Source organism: Passer montanus, unplaced genomic scaffold (genome assembly GCF_014805655.1).
Source record: "Passer montanus isolate IOZ18808 unplaced genomic scaffold, ASM1480565v1 scaffold34, whole genome shotgun sequence".
In the NCBI taxonomy this organism is placed as follows: Eukaryota; Metazoa; Chordata; class Aves; order Passeriformes; family Passeridae; genus Passer; species Passer montanus.
In genome coordinates, this window is record NW_024368152.1 from 7,353,223 (window position 1) to 7,375,638 (window position 22,416).

The 22,416-nt window shown below is 39.5% G+C and overlaps 1 protein-coding gene across 1 annotated transcript in view; it reads right to left on the minus strand.

The window, feature by feature from the left end:
• The window catches only part of MBOAT2 (membrane bound O-acyltransferase domain containing 2), a 94,497-nt gene that overhangs the window by 50,370 nt on the left and 21,711 nt on the right, over positions 1-22,416 (minus strand). The window lies entirely within an intron of this gene.

Sequence of the window (22,416 nt, forward strand, 5' to 3'; positions counted from 1 at the left end):
GTAGCTGTTGGAAGAGCTGAGAAAAGAATCTGTAAAGACATTACTAGTCTGAAAGCACATTCTATCTAGGCCTTCCTGTTACTTGGAAAATTTCAATCAGAATTGAAATTCAATCAAAATTTCAATCACAGAATGGGTCAGGTTGGAAGAGACTACAGTGGGTCATTTGGTCAAATCTCCCTGCCCAAGCAGGGTCATCCTAGAACACAGGGCACAGGATTGTGCCCAGATGGCTCCTGAATATCTCCAGTGAGGGAGACTCCACAGCCTCTCTGGGAAAGCTGTTCCTGTGCATGGCCACTCACACAGTAGTAAAGAAGTTTTTCCTCATGTTCAGGTGGAACTTCCTGTGCATCAGTTTCTGCCCATTGCCTCTTGCTCTACTGGTTGGCACCACCAAGGGCCTGGCTCCATCCTCTTCACAGCCACCCTGTAGATATTTATACACGTTGATGAGGTCCCGTCTCAATAGCCTCAGCCTCTGGAGGCTGAACAGGTCCAGCTCCCCCAGCCTTTCCTCATTAGAGAGATTCTCCAGACCAATTTAGTAGCTCTCTGCTGGACAAAGGCATAAGTTGGGAAAAAATTTAAAGATGGAATGTATTTATACACACTGATGAGGTCCCCTCTCAATAGCCTCTTCTCGAGGCTGAACAGGTCCAGCTCCCCCAGTCTTCCCTGGAGAGATTCTCCAGACCAATTTAGTAGCTCTCTGCTGGACAAAGGCATAAGTTGGGAAAAAATTTAAAGATGGAATGCTTTTCAAACTTCTGGGTCTTCTTCCAGGGACAAGTGTTTGCTGTAACACCATTTCACATACAGTCTTATGCCAGCACACACATTCAAATTAGAAAGAGACAGCAGGAAGAAAAAGGTTGGTGGCAGTCTTGTGAGAAGACAACAGAACTAAAACAAGCAAACAGACTGTAAGATTCATATCTCGTTTTACTGATTTCAGCTGAATGCCAGAACCTTGTCATACTTCATCTCTGGAGATGCAAAGATAACAAGTGTTGACTGAGAAAGGATGGGAAAAAAGAAACAACAGAAGCCATCATGAGAAAAAAACATTCTACTTGAAGCAGCATCAAGTGTAAAGGACACCTACAAAAAGGGAGATGCAGTCCTGTCACAATTCATAGAGAATTATATACTTAACAACTAACCACATTAGTCTTAAACTTTTCCGTTGATGGTTTATTAAAGTATTTTCAGTCTTTATTAAGTTCTACCATACAGGTCAGATATTTCCATTATAGTTGAAAGCAGTACATAGGTTAGCCTAGGTTAGCCCTCAGCCCTTAGTAAATTAAGATCGGTGACACAACCAAAAAAATCAGCAATGCACCCTTAAGTTATTTGTGCCTTTGCCAGAGAAGGTATTTTAGGAGACTGCAAACATATTAGCACATCTATAGCCTCAACTGATTATTTTAACATGACAAAGACATGCTGCATTTCTGCAATGACTGAATCCATTTCTCAAATTATTTCAACAGTGAACCAATAAAGCCTATGAAAGTAATGATGTGAAAAAAAGTGAAAACACATGTCTCCTATAGAATCTACAACTGCAAGAATAAAGGGACAAAGATTTTAATCCAAAGGCAGAGTTATTCATCATGGCCAAATCACACTGGATCACTGCACAACCATGAGACCAGGTTTACAAGGCAGAGAGGGAAACCTTAGACAATCATAACTGCTGTTAAGCAGCACAGAGCTTTGTTTGTTTGGCCCCAGAGATGTTTTATGAAGTGGTAATGCAGGTAATTTTAATTCAATGTGTATGATGGGGCATTGGGTAAGTTTTTGTTCTCAAGGTCCACCTCAACCTTATATAGATCTATTCCTAGTTGATGATCAGCTTGAAGGAGAAAGTATAGGATGGCAATGGTTATCCAGATCCAACAGAACAAAGTCCTGACTAAACTCATCTGCTCCCACCACTGACCCTGCTCTGAGCAGGAGGCTGAGTCAGAGACCTTGATGTCCCTCATTCTATGAATTTATTCAGTCTATTTAACTATTAATAGTTTATTAATTGTTAATTTTTAAGATAAAATGAGAAATAAAATAAGAGATTTCTTTTATTAAAGCTTCTATCACATCATAATATATGTGCATTCCAAATACAAACCAATAGTGTTTAACAGTTCTTTGTCCCAAAACAAGTTAATTTTCCTCAAATAATCCTAATCCTTCCTAGGACTTGCAATAGGGGAGAGTTGCACAGAAGAATGCCACAGATGCAGGGTGAAGCAAACCCTGCTGAAAGAAACTACATTGCAGCAAGGAATACTGGAGCACAACTGAGACGGGGCCACATGGGATAAATGTAATAATTATACTTTTGCACAGTTTCATCTGTACAGTACCTATATATGTCCACACAGCAAGTTACAAAATATTGTGCTGCATTTATGGAATTGCATTAAAAGCCTCTTACTCTAAAATCCCAATATTTTAACTTAATAGTAGGAACAAGTACCTCCTACACAAACTTGCAAATCCTAAAATGTTAATTTAAATAGCAGATTCTGTTGTACTGTAAGCATCACAGTTAAGTCAGATTTCTCTTACCACTCTAGCTACAAAACTATTTACTCCCAAATACACATTCTTAAGTTGCAGAGGCCCGTAACTATAAGAGCAAATGTGTCAACTCAACTTTTAGTAGAGGTGGCAGAGACTGTAGAAAAAAATAAGCATTTTGATCAAAGACACCAAACATTTGTAAAGATAATTTGAAACAAATAATTGGAAATGGCAGGGGAGCATCTCAAATAAAGGTATAAAAAGAAAAAAATTACTTTAATAACCATAAGCTCCATCACTCACTACAATTTACCGTGGGAAAACTTCTGTAAGAAAGCCTCCACATGTGAATGACCCAAACTGCTTAGTCAAAGGACAGGATTTATGCAAAGCACCCAGAGTTAGCCACAGTTTTAAAATTACGTGTCTGGATTCTCACACCCCTCTCCTCTTTATGCAGTTTTTGAGGACTGTTTTAAAGGCTTTTAGATTTTCTTTTTGGGGGGAGAACAGACACAAAAGGGGGGAACATGATACACAATAAAACAAAACAACATACACTTTACTAGAACAAGAACTAGAAGCTTAAATTCCTAACAGAAAAATCTGAGAGCAAGTAGGGCAGCCAGAACACAAAGCACATCCCTCCCTTTGTTCATTGTGTCCTTGGCAGACAGACCCACACTTCCAGCCAAGTCTAGTATTTTCTGAACAGTGGCAGACTCTGCTCAACTACCCCAATCCCTCAGAGGCTTTCCTTGTCCCCTCTGAGAACTGGCTGCCTGTTCCCAGCTCCTCACCACAGCCCTGCAGCCCCTTGGTGAGCCCTGGGCATCTGCAGCTTCCCCTTGTCACACTTCTCAGTCCCTTAACCCCTAAGCAAGTTCTCATGGGAAGAAACAGTTTCTACTTCCACCTATCCTTGTCTTCAAAAGAAGAAACTAGGCATGATGCCTTTTGTTCACTGCTCTTGATTTTTACACTTCTTAGGCCACTTTTAAGTTTTACATCCAGGATCAAACCCATGGCTTGCTTAGCACACTACCCTTGTCAGAACAGATACATCAGAAGCAGTTGTGAGAACCACATGGCACAGTAGCTCAGACTAGAAAATACCTGGTTAGAAGACAAATCTTCACTTTAATAGTGAAAGAGTGAGAGCTCCATTAGGACACTTAGTAAAAAGGCAGGCAGGCATAACATGAGATAATGCCAGGAATACAGCTCAAAAACACTCAGATTAGAATCAATAAATGTGATTACCAGAATCCAGTTTAATGGAAAACATTTTCTGACTCTTGAAGTCTTACACAAAAACATCCAATCTTGATTTTGAAATACATTTAATTAAACAACTTACTTGGTTTAACCATGAAAATATTATGTCTGTGCTACATCAGAAGCCAAGGTGAACTAAAAAAATCTCCCTTTAAAAGTCTATCTCCAGAAGAATTTCTTTATCTTTGCTCTTTACAGTAGGAAACCATTTTAGATCCCGATACCTGGCATTTACAACCCTTCCAGAATACTTTCTCTTTAGTAAGGATACTGGGGCTCTTCTTGGAATTTTTCTAGTCTTACCCCCAGCAACATCTGAGAAAATTAAAACCTATATTTCCACTATGAACTGAGACAGAAGGAAATGCCTGCCCCTTTTGAAAGGGGAATCTTAAAAGCAATTTGGATTTACATTCTTCCTGAGGGAAAAATTAATAAGCTGACTTTCTCTGATGTTCACATGCATCTCCATTCATAGCTAGAACTGGGTATATCATTAAAAGTAGGTACATGCTCCGGGCAAGAGACTATCATGAACAAAAATACTTCTGTTTAGAAATGAGCAGTCCTTGAACAGGACAATCATAAATCCTGCTTTTCTCAGCAACAGGAAGATGAAATCCAGGTTTCCATCCCAGATCCCTTCCCAGTCTCCCCCACACTGTGATACAAGAGAAATGCAGTTTCTCCTATGCAGACAAACAGCTTTAGGCAGGTTACAATGTCACATCTCTTTTCATTAACTTCCTCTTCAAGATAGCCAACTCAGACATCCACAATGCCTCATCTGAATTTTCCACACCTATTGTTTGTTTTTTTTTGTTAAATTACGCTCTCCAAATGCACAATAAATGTGCAGTACTCTGTGTGAAAAAGTCCTTGACACTGGGCTCAGAATTACACCACATCCCCTATCCATGTAACAACATCATGTCCTCCCTGTTATTCTCCACTTGACATAGTTTGCTTTGAAAAGCTTCTCTTGGAGGTTGTCCATGACATACATATCCCACTCCTAAATTCAAGCCACCATGCTGCACTCACAGTTGAACAGCCTCCACTGAAGTATGTATTGTTGGCTTTTTCAGTGTTGAACCCAGCCTGTCTTTTTTTTTGTCCATTTACTCTTTCCTGTTCTGAAATTCTTCAGAACACTACTACTTGCCTCATTCAGTCAAACCTTGCAAAGTGTTGCCAGCAATTCAAGGCAGGTGGCACCTACTCCCCACAGAGCGCTGCGCAATGAGGCCACACACACCTGGAGCAGCAGGCACAGCTCTGGCCTCCTCAGCAAGAGGGACACATGGACATTCTGGAGAGAGGCCACAAGGATAACAAGGGGACTGGACTTTCTCTCCTGTGGGGAAAGGTTGAGAGAGCTGGGACTGTTCAGCCTGGAGATAGGAAGGCTCAGGGGTTCCTCATCAGTGTGTGCAAATTCCTGAAGGCTCTTTACCATTGCTCCAAGTGACAGGACCAGAGGCAATGGACACAAACTGAAACACACGAAGTGCTTTGTCAACAGCAGGAAACATTCTCTTATTTAAGAGTGACTGAGCCCTGGCACAGGTTGTCCAGAGAGTTTGTGGAGTCTTCCCACCTCTGAGATACTCAAAAGCCATCTGGGCATGGGGCAGGGCATTATGCTCTGGGTGGCCTGGCTTGAAGAGTTTATTTATCTTTGTGACTGGACCAGGCAGCTTCCACAGGCTCCTTCTAACCTCAATCATTCTGTGATTCCATGGTTATTACTGTCTCTTTCAGATCATTAATAACCATAATTGAGTTGTATGGTTACTACACTTTCACCCAGAAATACTCTATTTCTACTAGCTTCCTAACAGGTGACAATTGACAGCAGCCCATTCTCTCTACCAAAGCTTAAACTTCAAGTGCAATTCACAAGAAGCTGCTTTTGAGACATCTTTAACAGTCACAATGCATTCAAAAACACAAATCAAATAGTCTGTAAATCATAAAGGCAGTATGGACAAATTCACAAAGCAAATGGAATATAAAGTTCAGAAACAAACTGGAGAAGTAGGAGCTGACAAATCAAAATACAAGTAAAATCCCTAAGATAATAAGCTAAATGATGCTTAGTCATATTTAATAATTATCCACTGAGAAAAAAATTACATGGGTAAGACTTCCTTGAAACTGGCAAAAAAGGGCTACATCTCTTTAGAACATTGTCTTTAAAAGTAGAAAGGGAATTTAAAAAATCATAGATCTTTGAACTGGAAATTAAATACCATAAAGGGTTTTGTTGACTTTTTACACAGTACATATTTATAAACACCTAGAAGGCAAACAGTGCAACACAACTGAATCAAAAGCTTGTCCAGAACAAGTACAATTTGATTTTATGAGTGCAGCTAACAGATGTGGCCTGAGCATGACCACCATCCATGACCAAACCTATCCTTGGCACAGCCAGGGTGAGGAACAGCTGGGACAAAGTTAATTTGCTTCCTAGTAACGTTGCTAACACACTGAAATTTTAGCTGTTGCTGAGCAGTGCTTGCTCCAAGGCCAGCACTTTGCAGCGTCTCATGCTCTGCCAGAGGGGAGGTACACAAGGAGCTGGGAGAGAACATGGCCTGGGCAGGTGACAAACTACTCAACACATTCCATACCACAGGGCCCATGCTCAGGATAGAAACTGGGGGAACTGCTCCAGGGACCAATCACTGCCAAGGGACAGGCTGGGCATCAGTCAGAGGTATGATGTGCAATTGTACCATGCATCACTTGTTCCTCTGCAATTTTATTTCTTTGTCTCCCTTTTTATTAGTTTATTATTGCATGGTACTTAGTTGCTGGCTATGGTTAAAGTTATGCCTACAGCCAGTCAGTCTGTCTTAATCCTAACATTTGGGCTGCTGGAGAGTACCAACCCAAATCCAAATTGTACAAAAAAAATTGATTAAATACCATCAAATCATAAGGATCTATCAGTATCACTCCACTAATCAAACCTATGAAAACAACAGGGAATATTTAAATAATTTGGTAACAGTAAGCACACTAATTAAATCTTCAAGTAGACATTACATTACAAAAATTACAAACACTCAGTTGATCAGAAAATCTTGGGGGGAAAAAAAGAAAAACTGAAAAAGGTTTAAAAGCCACAAATGGAGCTGAATTAAGTTACATGCAAAGCACAGTTTTGCTTGGTAAATAATCAACCATAAAAATCTGTAATGGAAACCAACTATTAGGCAGCATTAGAGCAGGAAAGGATCCATGCAAAGTAACAGCATTGCTAAACAAACAGAATAAGCCTTTTACTCTGCTTAGCATTACAAATACCTCAACCTGTTTTGAGAAGCACATCTCCAAATGACATAGAACAACTGGAAGAATTCCAAAAGCAGCTACACAAAAAAAGGAAAGAGGCCTTGAAAACACAACCTAAGCAGAGATTTAAATAGACTTTTTCAGGCTTTACTGGACTGAAAGAAGACAATATAAATAGCAGATTCTTGCAAACACAAAGGAAATACACTTCCCTACACAGACGAAAGGGGCTCAAACTATAGATGATTTAGGCTAAACTTGGGCTAATTTCTAGGGTAACCTAACTGCAAGCATAATTAAGCACCTGTACAGATTGCCAAACAAGGCCAAAAACTCTGTAGCATTTTTAAGATATTTTGAAGATTTCAAACTGACTCTGATCAGAGATCCAGATAAACTCTCAAACCCTTTTCAGCCTCCATTTCCAGAACTCTATATTGGATTTTGTTTACCAAAGAAATATTTTTCAAAATGAGAGAAAAGGAATCTGCCTAAAAATTTTTCCAGTACATAGATGAAGAGACATCTGTATTTAAAATATTTATAATTTAAAGTCTACTAAGAGATCAGATGCAATAGGCAGGAAAAACAGCTGTGGGAGCCAGTCAAGATACTGATGATCTGGCGAGACAAACTCACAGGCACAAGACACACCCACAGGAGCTGGTTTTGTGTCATACCATCCTAGTACTACTCAAATTTCTTTTAAATGCTTCCAGTCTTGTCAAACCAAGGTTACATTTGCTGAGGAGATTTCACATTATAGTCATGTACTTGGTTTTGAACACATTCCATATGTTAAACTTGGATTAGGAGTGCAGCTATGCTGTGAGGGCAGGCAGTCTGCACCTCCCTTATCTCCTACCAATGCAAACAAATATTTTCAAGTGAGGATGAGCCTTCAGCAAATTCAGAAACCTTTGCTTGCTAAGAGAAAGGTAACCTACAACATCTGTCTTCTAACTCACAGATTTTTCAAATATTTTGTGTGTTAAACTTGTTTACAATCAGTCACAGAACACATCATCAAAGGCAAAAAAAAAAAAAGGCAAGCAGTGCAAAAAATTGAACTGAGCTGAAGTTCTCACCCACACTTTTCCCCTTCTCTATATACTGCCTTTACTCTACATGCTTGTCTCCTTGAAAAGCCAGATGTAGTATTTCTTACTAATTCCTTTGGGAAAGCAGGGAAGGCAGACAGAACATCTGAAGAAATGCAGAAATCCAAAGACTGTGCTTAGAATAATGGATTCCTTAACTTAATAAAAAGGGAAAAAATGAGCAAGAAGCAAATCTAGTAATAGAACTCTAATTTGATTCAGCACCATCCCAAATGGGGGTACAAAGCTCGTGGCCAAAACCTACATAAACAGCAATCCACTGTAAGACAAGCTATTTCTAAAATTTTCATTTAAAAAACCCAGTTGTGCATATATACCTCAGGTACAGGTGCAGAGAAGTTGTGGATTAAGAACCTGAGTTACATTCCATGAGAAGCTTTGTCCCTCCTCCTCAGGCAGAGATCTTGGACTCTGCAGCAGAACTGCACCCACACATTGATTCTCACAAGGCATGCCCTGATGAGCACAAGTAAGAAACAGGAACACAAACAAGCATGAAAATAGATGAAGGTTTCTTCCTTCAGAGAAGCATTTCCAAAAGTGCTGATCTGTTGACAGAAGTCTTATTGTCTTGTCCTTTCCAGCAACTCAAAGAAGACAGTGTAGAAAGACATGGAATACAGTTTCTAATCTACTCTTTATTTCTGCTGGTTTCTTCAGTTTACCTAGTCTACCAAAGGTTATAAAAATCCAAACCGTAGTAAAACACTTAAATGCAGAAACTTTGTTTGCTTTTAAGGAGAAAAGAGAACAAAAAACACAATCCCTACATATTAACTTGAAAATACTCTTGATAGTGTCCAGTTCAGAAAAAAAGTCTTCAATTTTTAATTAAAATTTTCATACCAACAGATCCTGAAGAATCAATTAGCAATCTCTTTCTAAAACTCCAAGCTTGTCTAAAAGGAAGGTGTATACTTATGTCATTTAAATGGTGACTTTTGCATTAGTAGTTGCTCAGTAGACTGTCTGTACCCTGTAATTTCGGACAGCTTTGTGTTCCAGTGGAACAGAAACGCTCTCTTACTATCTAGAAATGCTTCCCATGGATTTGGAGCTCTATTCATGCAATCTCTGGAAATGACATTTCATTGTATATATCTAGTTTAAACAGCAGGAAGATTGACACTTCATGAAAAATACAGTATCTTTCATTACTGCAGCCAAATAATCTCCAAAACAGCCTATGGTGTTTAAAGGGTAAAGCTACTAGTTCCCTTTGAGAAATTAAATCATCCCTTCCCCAAAGATTGAGTCAGAAAGCAAGATGCAAAGATGTAAAAAAACCCAAAACCATCACATCTATATTAGTGGAAAACAGTAACACCTACCAAAGGCCCTATGTACACTAATTAAGTCAGAGGCCCTGTTCCCAACTTTTTTGGCTGTCCTTCCCTCCTTTTAGAATTTGGAATACTGAACTATGTCAGACTATAAAACAAAAATAAATGCCCAGGATTTGTATTTTGTCATTGTTAGTTTGGGGACATTTGGGGCTTAGTTCTAGGGTGAGGCTTTTTGGTTTTCATTTGCTTTTGGTTATTTATTTGTTTGTGTTTTTCCACAATCAAGATACTCTAGCAAAAAGGATTATCTCAAAATGATCTTTTAAAAGATCCCAAAAGGAAATGAGATTCTGATAGATGCAGTGACAGCATCCTGTATTTGAATTAGTAGTTAATCCCTTGGAAAAGAACAGGAGCATTAAATTAATTTGGAAGTAGCAGGCTCTCTAATTAATATTATCCAACACAGAGTCCCGGAAGAGACATAGAGAAAATTCTTTCCTATCTGAAGCTGAAAAGGCCATCCTCTGCCCAGACTTGAGCAGATACAGAAAAAGATTAGAGCATGCAGTACAAAACAGCCAGATAAATATCACCAGTTCAAATTTAAAAAAAAAAATTAAAAAAGCACACCCTTCAAACTGAAAAACATGGAAAGGTATGGCAGTTCACACACAAAAGGTCATGGCACCACACGGTTTCACCATAGAGGAAAGAGGGGCAGGCAGAAGGAAAACAGCAAGGAGTTGCACCAGTTCACAAGAATGCAATCATTAGCAGGTACTCAGAATGGAAATACAAGGTCCAGCTACCAAAAGGGAATCCTGAGCGTACAAAGGAATGGCAAAGTTTGGTCTGCAGGATACATCAAGTCCACAAGAGATGGGCGAAGGCTTTGAAAACATCACAGATTTAGTATGATAGTACTCTCTTCACTCAGCTTCCCATTTTCATGACATGCAAAGAAAATTATCTATAAAAAAGTCAAATTTATGCCCAACCTGATTAAACCAGTCAGCCAATTTCAAATGCACAAGCACAACATTAGCTTCTATTCATTAAGGGATTGAAAAAAATAAGATGAAACCAATCACATACAGCCCATCATGCTCTGCCATTTTTAGGAATCAAAAGGAACCAGAAAGCGACTGAACTGTGGAAGAACAATTCATAGGATCACAGAATGGCTTAGATCAGAAGGGACCATAAGGATTATCTAGTTCCAACCCCCCTACCCAAGGGCATTTTTCACTAGACCAAGATGCTCAGGGCTCCATCCAGCCTGGGCTTGAACACTTTTGGGGATGAGGCAGCCACAACTTCTCTAGACAACTGCTCTGGTTCCAGCACCTCATCACCCTTACAGGGAAGTATTTCTTTCTTATATCTAAACTCAACTTCTGCTCTTCCAGGTAAAAGCCATTCCTTCTTGCCCTATCATTACATGCCCCTGTGAACACTTCCTCTCCTCCTCTTTTGCTGGCCCCCCCTTAGGTACTGGAAGGTGCTCTGAGGTTTCTCCAAAGCCTTTCATTCTACAGGCTAAACAGCTTCATCTCTCTCAGCCTGTCTCCACAGGAGAAGTCCTCCAGCCTTATGATCATCTTCATGGTCCTCCTCTAGAGCAGCTCCAACAGTCTGATGTCCTTATGTTGGGGACCCCAGATCTGAACACAGCCCTCCAGGTCAGGTGCCACAGGAGCAGAATTGGCTCCTTGACCTGCTGGCTTCTGCTTGACCTGCATTGCTTCTTGTGATGCAGCCCAGGATCCAATTGGCTTTCTGGGCTGAAAGTGCACATTGCCAGCTCATGCTGAGCATCTCCTCACACAACACCCGAGTCCTCCTCAAGGCTACTCTCAATCTGCTCTCTACCCAGCCTGTCCTTACTTGGGATTGCCCCAAGCCAGGTGCACTGTCCCCTTGCATTTGTCCTGGTTGAAGCTCATGAGGTCTGCACATGCCCACCTCTCAGCCTGCCCAGGTCCCTCTGGATGGCACTCATTTCCTACAGTGGTGTTGGCTACACCACAGTTTGATATCATTGGAAAACCTGCTGAGTGCACTCAATCCTTTAACTCTGATCCCAGTACAGACCTCTGAGGGACACCACCCATCACAGGTCTCCACTAGGACATTGAGCCACTGACCACAGCTCTTTAACCCCATTAATACTAAAACAGAGACTCGATCTTTAGAAATCTGCAAATGTTTTCAGTTATTGCTTTTAATTAAAAAGACAAAATCAAAATCAAACAAACTAAAATAAGCCATTATAGCTTCAGATACAGAAATCAGGCAAATAAATAACATGGCTAGACACACTTATAAAAGCAAATTCGGATTTTTTGAAGCTGGTAGACTTGAGTAGTTAAATAGCTTTTCTTAAAGAAAAAACACCCTCAGAACAGAAGAAATGTTCCTTGTACTTAGGAAACAGCCTACTTCATACAGCAGCCAGCTGCATGCTCTTACCACAAAAACTAATGGCATTCCAGGCTTCATTAGGCCAAGTATTGCCAGCAGGTCAAGGGTGGCAGCCTATCTTCTCTACTAGGCACTGGGTGAGGCCACAAGGAATGCTGGGTCCAGTGCTGTGTTTTCCAATACAAGGGAGGCATGGACATACCAGAGAGAGTCTAAAAAGGCCCTCCTAAGACAAGGGACTGGAGCATTCTTCTTACACAGAAAGGCTGAGAGAGCTGGGAGTGTTCAGCCTGGAGATGACTCAGGGAGATCTCACCAATGTCTGTAAATACCTGAAGGGAGGCTACACAGAGGATGAAGCCAAGCTCCTTTCCATGGTGCCCAATGACAGGAGTGTGCCCAGAGGCATTGTGCACAAACTCATACCAGAAGGTGCTCTCCAAACAGTGGGAAACACTGGCAGGAGCCAAGCTCCTCTCCATGGTGCCCAATGACAGGAGTGTGCACAAACTCATACCAGAAGGTGCTCTCCAAACAGTGGGAAACACTGGCAGAAGGTCTCCAGGGCAGTGAGAACACTCCCACCTTAGAGATACTCCAAAGCCATCTGGACACAGTTTTGGGCAATCAGGTCTAGGTTGCCCTGCTTGAACAGGAAGGTGATCTCTGGGAGACTCCTTCCAACTTCAACCGATCTCAAATTCCACAAAGACTTTTTAGGCTGCTATAATTAATACAAGAGATTATCTCAGAAAATATACATCAGAAAACTAGGACTTGCTCCCATGTGAGTCAATCCGAGAAACCCAAGCTCAGAACTTTGCCATTAGAAAATAAGATCCTGACAGAGCAGACTAAGCAACCACTTGCTGCAGGGGAAGGCTCACTTCTGAGCCTTTAATAAGAGTTCTCTGGCTGAACTGAGGCTACTATCCTAATTTCTCCCTTTGCCTCCTGAGATATCTCCTGGCATCTAAAGCATCCACCTACCAGCATCCTTTTGGCAGGAGTCCTATTCTGGAATCCCTCAGGCTTTCAGAGATAGGGTATTCTGAACTTTTCTGACAAAATGAATCAATACTTCCATTTGCAGAAGATTCCCTTTAACAGAGAATCCTAAACTGAGCACACTGATAGTTGAAGTTACCCAATGATAATGTCTGATTACTCAAGTATAAGAGAACAGGTCAGGACAACCATAAATACACAAAGTCTGTCATGCAAGTACCAGTTATTCTGTTTGGGTTGTTTGGTCTCCTCTTCACCACTTCTTCTCTCAACTGCATCATGAACCACAGCTGGCATGAGTTACCAGAGTTAATCACAACTTACTACAGTTCTTAACACACAGAGGCAGACAGGAAAACAAGAATTTTCACAGCCAAAGAGAGGAAAGGAAAGTGACCTAAAACAGGTTGCTCAGACATCTGCTCGGTGATTTGACCAAATGCCATTTTAAACATATGTCATCACTGTTCATGCCCTGTGGCATGAAAACTGAGGCAGTGCATCCAGAACAAACTGAACAGTGTCACAGTGCTCCTATGTGTTTGCAGAAGATGGAGAGAAAGCACAATTAAGAAACAGAAGCTATTTTCTGATTGAACACATATTTTTACACTGAGTATGAGAGACTAAGGAAAGAAAATCCAATATGTGATTATGAAATCCTGGAGAAATACACTATGGACAAATAATGGCTTCATTTCACAATGAGCACAAGCACACAGCAGGTCATTACCATCCTGATAATACTTTAAACAAACACCTCTCAGTGCTGACCTGAAGAGTAAGTTTACAAGAATTATATTGAATAATGGATGTTCTTACATCAGTTGACACTTACAGTAGAAGATTTAAAAGATTAAGAATGATTTTATTTCTTCATTGATTCTGCTCAAACACAAAGTGGTGATGCTTGTAAGGAACTGATGTATTGGCAAACACTGGCATTGCTTCTACCATTGCCCATTTTACTTACCTGATTTCATTATTATTAACTGCTAAAATAGATGGGATTTTCTACTTCGAGCAAAAGGATTTCTTCTACCATAAGAACTGGACAGGGACTGCATCTGATCTTTGTGTGCTGGAGTTTATGTTGCACCTTGTATTTCAATTCTCATATGTAAGAGGATGTTTAAGACCGGAAATAATTTAATATTCCTGAGGTAACTGCACTTCTGTGCTGCAAAGGGAATACTTTTTCAGGATCTTTGAAAAATGCACTGAGTAGCTATATGAGTAGCAAAACATAGCTGGCACAACAAACCAAACCATTCTGCTTCTAGATGTCTTCGGCTCCTTTATTTAGCCCCTTCTATTTATACAGATTGTGTCACACACACTAATTGCTCAAACAGAAGTATAGAAAAAACACCAGAGAAAATAACCAGCCTCCAAAGCCACACACTTTACATCAAACCAAAATCAGAATAAAGCTTTAACACTTTTCAGAAGCTACCCATGAATCAAGTTTTGTTCTCATATCCAAAAGCCTCAGCTTTTTCAGTGTGAACATATCCTATCTGAACCTGGCTGTTGACACTTCAGACATTTATATAAAACAGAGCAAAAGCTGTGTTTTACATAAATTCTGCTCTCCAGCAGCTAGGATTGATGAAGTCATTGGCTTCTGACTGCAGCTCTGATAGCAGCTTGGTAGTAAGGCCCTCACTCCATTCTCAAAAGGTACCTCGTGGAATATTCTATTACTGTACTTATCATGGTCACGTAGTTCAAATTTTAATTTTGTTATCACATAAAATGGTAAGAAATTACTGTGGGCACAATTCTTAAGTAATCACAATCACACTGTTTACATGGATTTCTGAAGCAAACCTTCAGCAAACCTACTGCAGTCAGGACAACTAAAAATGAAGACCACCTGTACAATAGGTTTATATGAATATTCTCTCTCTGCAGAAGAATGTACCCACAGCATGTACCAGTCAGCTTTTCAGAGCACCATGGTCATGCAGAGAAAGAGATGCACAGGATCCCAGACTCTTGTTTCATTACAACTGAAGACAAGTGGATACTACTGATCAATGAGACTTCCTTCCATCTTGTAGGAAAAAGAAAAAAATGATGGCTCTATAGGTTTTTCTGTTGTTATAACACATCTACCAAGTTTTAGCTGACATCTGTACATCTTATGTACAGAAACGGTAAAATCTTGCTATTTAATCTCACTGTATGCACACTACCTCATTTACACCTCACAAGATATCCTTAAAGTATTCAAGAGATTAGTATTATTTGAAGACAAAAAGCTTTTTACAGAAAAAATAACACCTACCACTAAAACCAGCTTGATATCAAAAACTTGGTATCAAAGCCAGAAGACAATGATAAGGCACACAGATAACATAGCATATATTAAATGTCATATCACAAATGGACACTACAGTGGAGGGAAGCAAAAGAGGAAACCTCAATGAGCTGAAAAGCCTTACACTTAGTAAAGAGTTTCCAGGATATAGGATTCAAAACAGACACTCCTAGAAAGAGCAGAATACCAACAAAAAAGAAAGCTACCCAGAAGACTCTTGTTTAAAATGGTGCATTACTTGTATGCATTGTGCATTTCCATGTGGTATGATCTATTAATAAAACAGATTATTCACTCTTTAAGTAATCATACATCAAATTACCCAGAGCTTCCTTTTGCAAGCCTACTGCCTTCACAGTTCCTGTTGTGCCTGTGATGAGTAATGACTGCAAGAACTGCTTAGCACTTGGCTATACTAAGTATTTTTCATTTCAGTATTATCCAGTTTTGAAAATTAACTCCATGCTACATTGTCTAAGGTACTTGCATCTTCTTACCAGACAAACACACAACAAACTTGTTAAACACGCAACAAACCTGTTAAAGTATCACATACCTAAAATTTCCCAAAGAATAGAACACCGAAGGTTCAAAGTGTAAATTGTACAGTAAATTTAAACCATACTGTGATTTCTATCTTTTATTTGCCTATTTCTCTTCCAACATAATTCAATGCAACTTTTAAATACAAAGCTTGAAATTTACTGTTCTAAAGCACTAAGCTTCTCAATTAAAAATGATGCCAATCAATGCATAAGGAAATTGCTTTCAGGAGGGCTATGTGCAAGTAATCAAATTTGTCCATAATGATGGGAGTACAAGTAAATCAACTGCATATCTTCTCATAGCATCACAGAATATGGTGAGTTGAAAGGGATCCACAAGGGTCCCAGAGTCTCACTCTCAGCCCTGCTACCTCTGCACCATCCCCAAGAGTCACACCCTCTGCCCAAGAGCATTGTCCAAATGCTTCTTGAGCTCTGTCAGGCTGGGGCTGTGACCACTTCCCTGGGGAGCTGTTCCAGTGCCCAACCATTGCTCTGGGTGAAAAACCTTTTCCTAATATCCAACCTAAACATCCCTGACACAACTTCAGGTGATTCTCTCAGCTTCTATCACTGGTCACCACAGAGAAGCGATCAGGGTCTCCTCCTCTCACAAGGAAGTTGCCACTGCAGTGAGGTTCCTCCTCCTCTCCAGGCTGAACAGACCAAGTGACCTCAGCCACTCCTCATACAGCTTCTCCTCAAGATCCTTCGCTATCTTTGTCAAGAAGAAAAGAAGAGATTTCTTGGTTGAAAACTGGAAGAACATTTGTCTTTGAACAAAAGTGAAAAATTAATTCAAAGTGAAACCAACTTGCAGTGTCAAATACTCCTCTGACAAGGCTTCATTACTCAGCCAGGGTTCCCCCTGTTTCTACTGACTTAAAGACATAAGACTTCTGTACTTTTTCTTGGCATAGTCTTTGTTTCCTCCTCTCACAAGGAAGCTGCCACTGCAGTGAGGTTCCTCCTCCTCTCCAGGCTGAACAGACCAAGTGACCTCAGCCACTCCTCATACAGCTTCTCCTCAAGATCCTTCGCTATCTTTGTCAAGAAGAAAAGAAGAGATTTCTTGGTTGAAAACTGGAAGAACATTTGTCTTTGAACAAAAGTGAAAAATTAATTCAAAGTGAAACCAACTTGCAGTGTCAAATACTCCTCTGACAATTCTTCATTACTCAGCCAGGCTTCCCCTTGTTTCTAATGACTTAAAGACATAAGACTTCTGTACTTTTTCTTGGCATAGTCTTTGTTTCATGTGTTTTGCCCTCACCCCTCTTTTTATTATTGATGTTACATCTTACAAGAAAGGAAAGACTGACATCCTACTACTTGTTGCCTAATATTGTCTCCTCCTATAAAATTAACTGTCTCAAGTATAGCTGGTTTCTTTAAGTTGAAATGACCCTGATCAATTTAAGTTACTAATACCAAATCTAGACAATTATTGGGTGAGGGAAAATTAAAGCATAAAAAAGCTTTGTGCAAGTTCAGATCAGATGGGAAAACTAAGCTGCATGAAATTTAACTCTAAGTTGAAATGAGCCTGATCAATTTAATTTACTAATACCAAATCTGGACAATTATTGGGTAAGGGAAAATTAAAGCATAAAAAAGCTTTTGTGCAAGTTCAGATCAGATGGGAAAACTAAGCTGCATGAAGTCACCTCAAATAAATTTAAAGCTATAATAAACATTGAAGCGAGACACCAAAAGGAAGTGGCTAGCATGCTTATGACAACTGGAACTATTCAGGATCGTGACAGTACTAAGGAAGACTTGGGTTTCACAGAGCAACCTGCTCTAGCTGATCCTGCTTTGAGCATGCAGGGTGGGAGTCAGAAACACTTCCACAGCTATTCTATGATTCTGTTACCTTATCTTTAACTTCCAGTAAAGATATTTGATCTGCAAAACTGATCAGCTTTAAAAGCCATATGAAACTTAACATCTTTAATTGTGACACTAGATTTTAAAATTAAGGTGTTTGTATTTCTTAAATAGCAATGCTTTCTATTTACATCCACCCTCCCTTACAGGGGAAAAAAAAACAAAACCACAAACAGAATTTTTACAGTTTGCAGTGCATTGGTATCAAGAGACATGATCTTTCAGCTCCAACACAGACACTCCATCCACCATCACCTGCAGTAAACCACAAACAGAATTTTTGCAGTTTGCAGTGCATTGGTATCAAGAGTCATGATCTTTCAGCTCCAACACAGACACTCCATCCACCATCACCTGCAGTTCTGCAGGCAAAACTGACTTGCCTAACTTACAGCCAGCAGTTTCATTAAGAATAATGAAATTATTGTTTGCTGAGCTTGTCATAATAAGTCAAATTAAATTTGTCTCAAATGCAAGAAGTTTCACCAAAGAATGAAAAAACATGGATAAGTATGCTCTTAGAGAAGAGAATCTACTGTAATATATATGGTACCCTTGCATATAATCTCTTTATTCCAAACACCACTGCCTCAATTCAGTCAATGCCATGCAACCAGAATTTTTAATCAACTCTTATTAGTGGCTGTCTTTGCCAGGAGCTGAAGAAGAACATAGCTTTCACTGAACTCTTCTAGGTACAATTTATTCTGCCACTTCATTTTGTAGGGAGCCTGATTTATTTGACATCAGTAGTTTGTTGAGGTAATAAACCATGCAGCAATGATACCATGACTCAGAGCTCATTTGCTAACAGTCAAGTTGCTTGGCAGCATGACAGGCAGAGTAACGTGCCTTGAAGAAGTATCTGTATAGATGCTACAGAGATTACCAAATACAGAGCCCCAAACCACAACTTTATCAACTTTGTTTTGATTGACTGATTGTGTTCAGCTTCACTTCAAGCACAAAGATTTAAAAAAAAAATAAAAATCTACATGCAAGCCAAAAAGCTACTCCATCCCAACAGATTTCTAACATACCCAGGCAATTTTACACTACTGTTCCTTCCAAGACAGGGCTGTCCTCCACATGCTTACAGAAGCACACAGTGTACAGAGTAAGGGAACCCTCCTTCAAGAAAACATCAATACTCAATGAAGCATAGCTACTTCCTACAATTGAAGTCCAAATTTATTTTTTCACCTGAGTTTGCAAGAGTGGTAAGAGAGGTTTTATGTGTCAATGGCACTATTTGAAAACCCTGTTCTTCTGAGAACTCTGCTCTTTTGAATAACATCAGCAATCAAGCATAAAATGAAATAAACTTTAAAAAGGAGCTGGGGATTTAAAAGTAAGACTGATTTAGACTCTTCTCTCTGGAAATACAAAGCATATAATCAGATTTTTTCCTAGTTGCATTAAGGCAGCACATGTCTTTTTTGTAACAAACCAACTGAGAAGGCTACAACACTTTAAAAATGCCCATGCATTATGTTTTTCAGCCTCTCTACTTAACTACCAACCTTTACAAATCTGCAGATACTAGATGATTCCTATCCTTCTTTCTCCCTATACCTCTACAGGGACACACACCTCCCCCAAGATTAAATAAGTGTATTTAATCTTTATTTAAAAGTAGAACAAAAAGTGATGGTACTACAGGTAAGGAAATTGTAGTTCTCTTTTCACTCCATTCCTGTCATTACAAAATACATACTCATTAAAGGCCTTTCCATTCAAACATTCCAATTTTAGGAAGGATAATATATCAAGGTATTTTCCAACTTCTATATTCACTGTTTGAACTCATGTATTGAGTTCTATTCAGGCTCAGCCTGGAGTGTTACAGGAAGGTATCAAAGTGAATGAACTTCTAATAGCTACTTAGAGCAAATACTTTTAGAAGAAATTCACAAGGATTACTAGGAAATTCCTCCACAGCTGTTAACCTCAACAAGTGCTTATTTTTCAATTCAAGATAGACAATTTACAATCCATTTACATGGTTATTTTTGTTATCATCAAATCTCCAACATACAGAAAATCACTGCCTGGTGCTAGTCAGCGTTTCCATCCACAATCTTCAGAATACAAGTCTGATTTCTAGTTAAGCATCAGAAAAATCACGACATTCAGCATCATTAAACACCTGATTGACAAATTAAGTGCCACAATTAACACGCCAAAGGAATTAGTTTACTCAGATGATCAAGATTTATTTGACTCTAATCTGAGATTTTTAAGATAAAACACTCAAATCTCCACCACATCTCCTTTGCCACATCTCCCATTGTTTGTCAACCCCACAGTAAGGGGTGAAGGCAAAGGGGAGCCTCCCCCTCAAATTCTGGCTCTAGCTTGGAGTGTAAGGGAGCTTATTGAAGACTAACATTCCAAAATTCCAAGAAAGGTAGGACCAGGAAGCACCTCCACAGATACCAGACCAGTTACAACCAAAGTTTGTTTACTCAAATTCAAATACCTCTTCACATTAGAATGTTCAAACAGCTCACATACATGGGCATAGGAACAGTACAAAGACCTGGATATCCATCAAAGAAAACAGAACAGCAGACATAACAGCTACCATGAAAGGTTAAAATGCTTTGGAGAATGCAAAAATTTATCAAAAACATCTTCTTGCTTCAGAGGGTAAGGAAGCCTGTATAATCAGTGCACAGCAACTGAATTGATAGCATTTAAAAAAATGTAGTTGTCTCTTACTTGTTTAAGCAATTTTTAGAGAGGCTGGAGACCCTGAGGAGTGCACTGAACTGATAGCATTTTAAAAAATGTAGTTGTCTCTTACTTGTTTAAGCAATTTTTAGAGAGGCTGGAGACCCTGAGGATCTGTGTTAGCAGGTAGGGAGAGCAGCAAGGAGAGGAATAATGTTTTTCCTATCCGTACACTCATGAAATCTGCAGGACAGCCAGCAGGGCAGGGAAAAGAAGGAAACTTAGATCAGTGAATAAATTTAGACAATAGACAAATATGATTTCTACAATACACAAGTGCTTTTCCAATCCACTTGAATCCATAATTACATCACAGACAGGTATTTGAAGCTTAATCCAAGGTTAAGATGCTCATTGAACAATGCAGGTAACCTCTAAACAGGATGGCTAGCCAATGGGTCCCTCTACCATACAAGAACTAAATCCCAGACCTGGGGCTATGTAGGTATATATACAAGCACTATAATTAGTTGTACACCCACCCCCACTAAAACATTGACATTCTCCAGTCCTGAGGCCAGCTGGTACCAGCTGCACTCTGCTGTACAGTACTTAACCTTCAGTCTCCCTTGGGCACCATGAGACACATTCATTCATAGCCTGAAGACAAACACTTAGGTAGGGAGGGGAGTAATTCACATTGGTTTCTATTGAGACTGCCAAATAGAAAGCTGTAAGTGGCATTTTCCTGACAGAAAATTAAGTGTACCTGGTGCATTTCTTAGGTACAGGCATCATCACTTCTGGGATACTCCAGCAGTGGAAGGAGCAAACCTTGTGTGGTCTTGCCTGTATCACCTACTAGAAGTGGCTCCTGGAGCTTGCCATTCAGCATCCACACATTGTCCACAGTTTAAAGTAACAAATTATTCACATTTTTTTTCTTCCACTGAAAGAAGAGCTTTTTAGTTTTATCCAATGGCAAATTAATTCATAATATAAGCTCTGTAATCAAATCTAGGTTTCCCCTCCCAGCTGTGCATAACATCTCAGCAGATCAGGCCATGCAGTTAAACCAGCTGCTATGAATTAGGAGGATCAGGAATTAGTGTTCCCTTGCCACAGTGCAGGAAATCTGCCTACCTGTCTCACGCTATTAGGAATGTAAAGCACTGCTAGATTTCCGTTTTTGAGAAACCTATGTACCTTGTTATGGCAAAGATCAGAGTGTTGCTGAGTGGCACCACCCTTTGCTGCATTTAACCACATTAATAATTTCTTTTAAAATATTAAGTAACATAAGTTGTCTACTTTAGACATTGTTGAATGTCTAAAGAGAAATTCCCATGAACAAGTTGCTTTACAACAACCAGTAATCAAAGAAGCTGTTTGTCTATAAACTAGCTATCTGACCAAAGGAGGTTCTCTCACATCCTCAGTAGTTTGAATACACCAGGCTTTGAAGAAAATGCTGAACATAACAGCCTAACATGGGATATTTTAAAAGACAATAAAATTACATTCACTATCATAGTAAAATTCAGCAGAATAATCTAACAGGTAGGATCATGAACTAAGGCTGCCCTGGCTTTGTTCTTTCTGTGTAAAGCAATTTTCCTCTTTGTTTTTTTCTACCACCATTTTTCTCACAGGCTCTCATACTTCAGGAACCTATTCAAGCAAGGATTTGCTATTTTACTAAACATTTATGCAGGAATTAACACAGTGGGAACCTAATTTGTTTCTGATTTCTAGGCTACTGGAATAGTAAAACATATGCATACAGTAATAAATGTCTTCCCTGCTTTTAAGAACGACTGAAAAAGAGAAACAAGTGTTTTTCTATATGGATTCAGATACGCTAATATAATCAAGCATTCAAACTTAAAATAATGCCATATGTGCTTTATAAATGTATTCTTAACCTAAGACAGCATTCATACTGATATTTTAAAAAAGGAATTATAAGCACTTAGCTCCTAGGAAAATTTTTCATACAAATTGTCTTCTGTTCA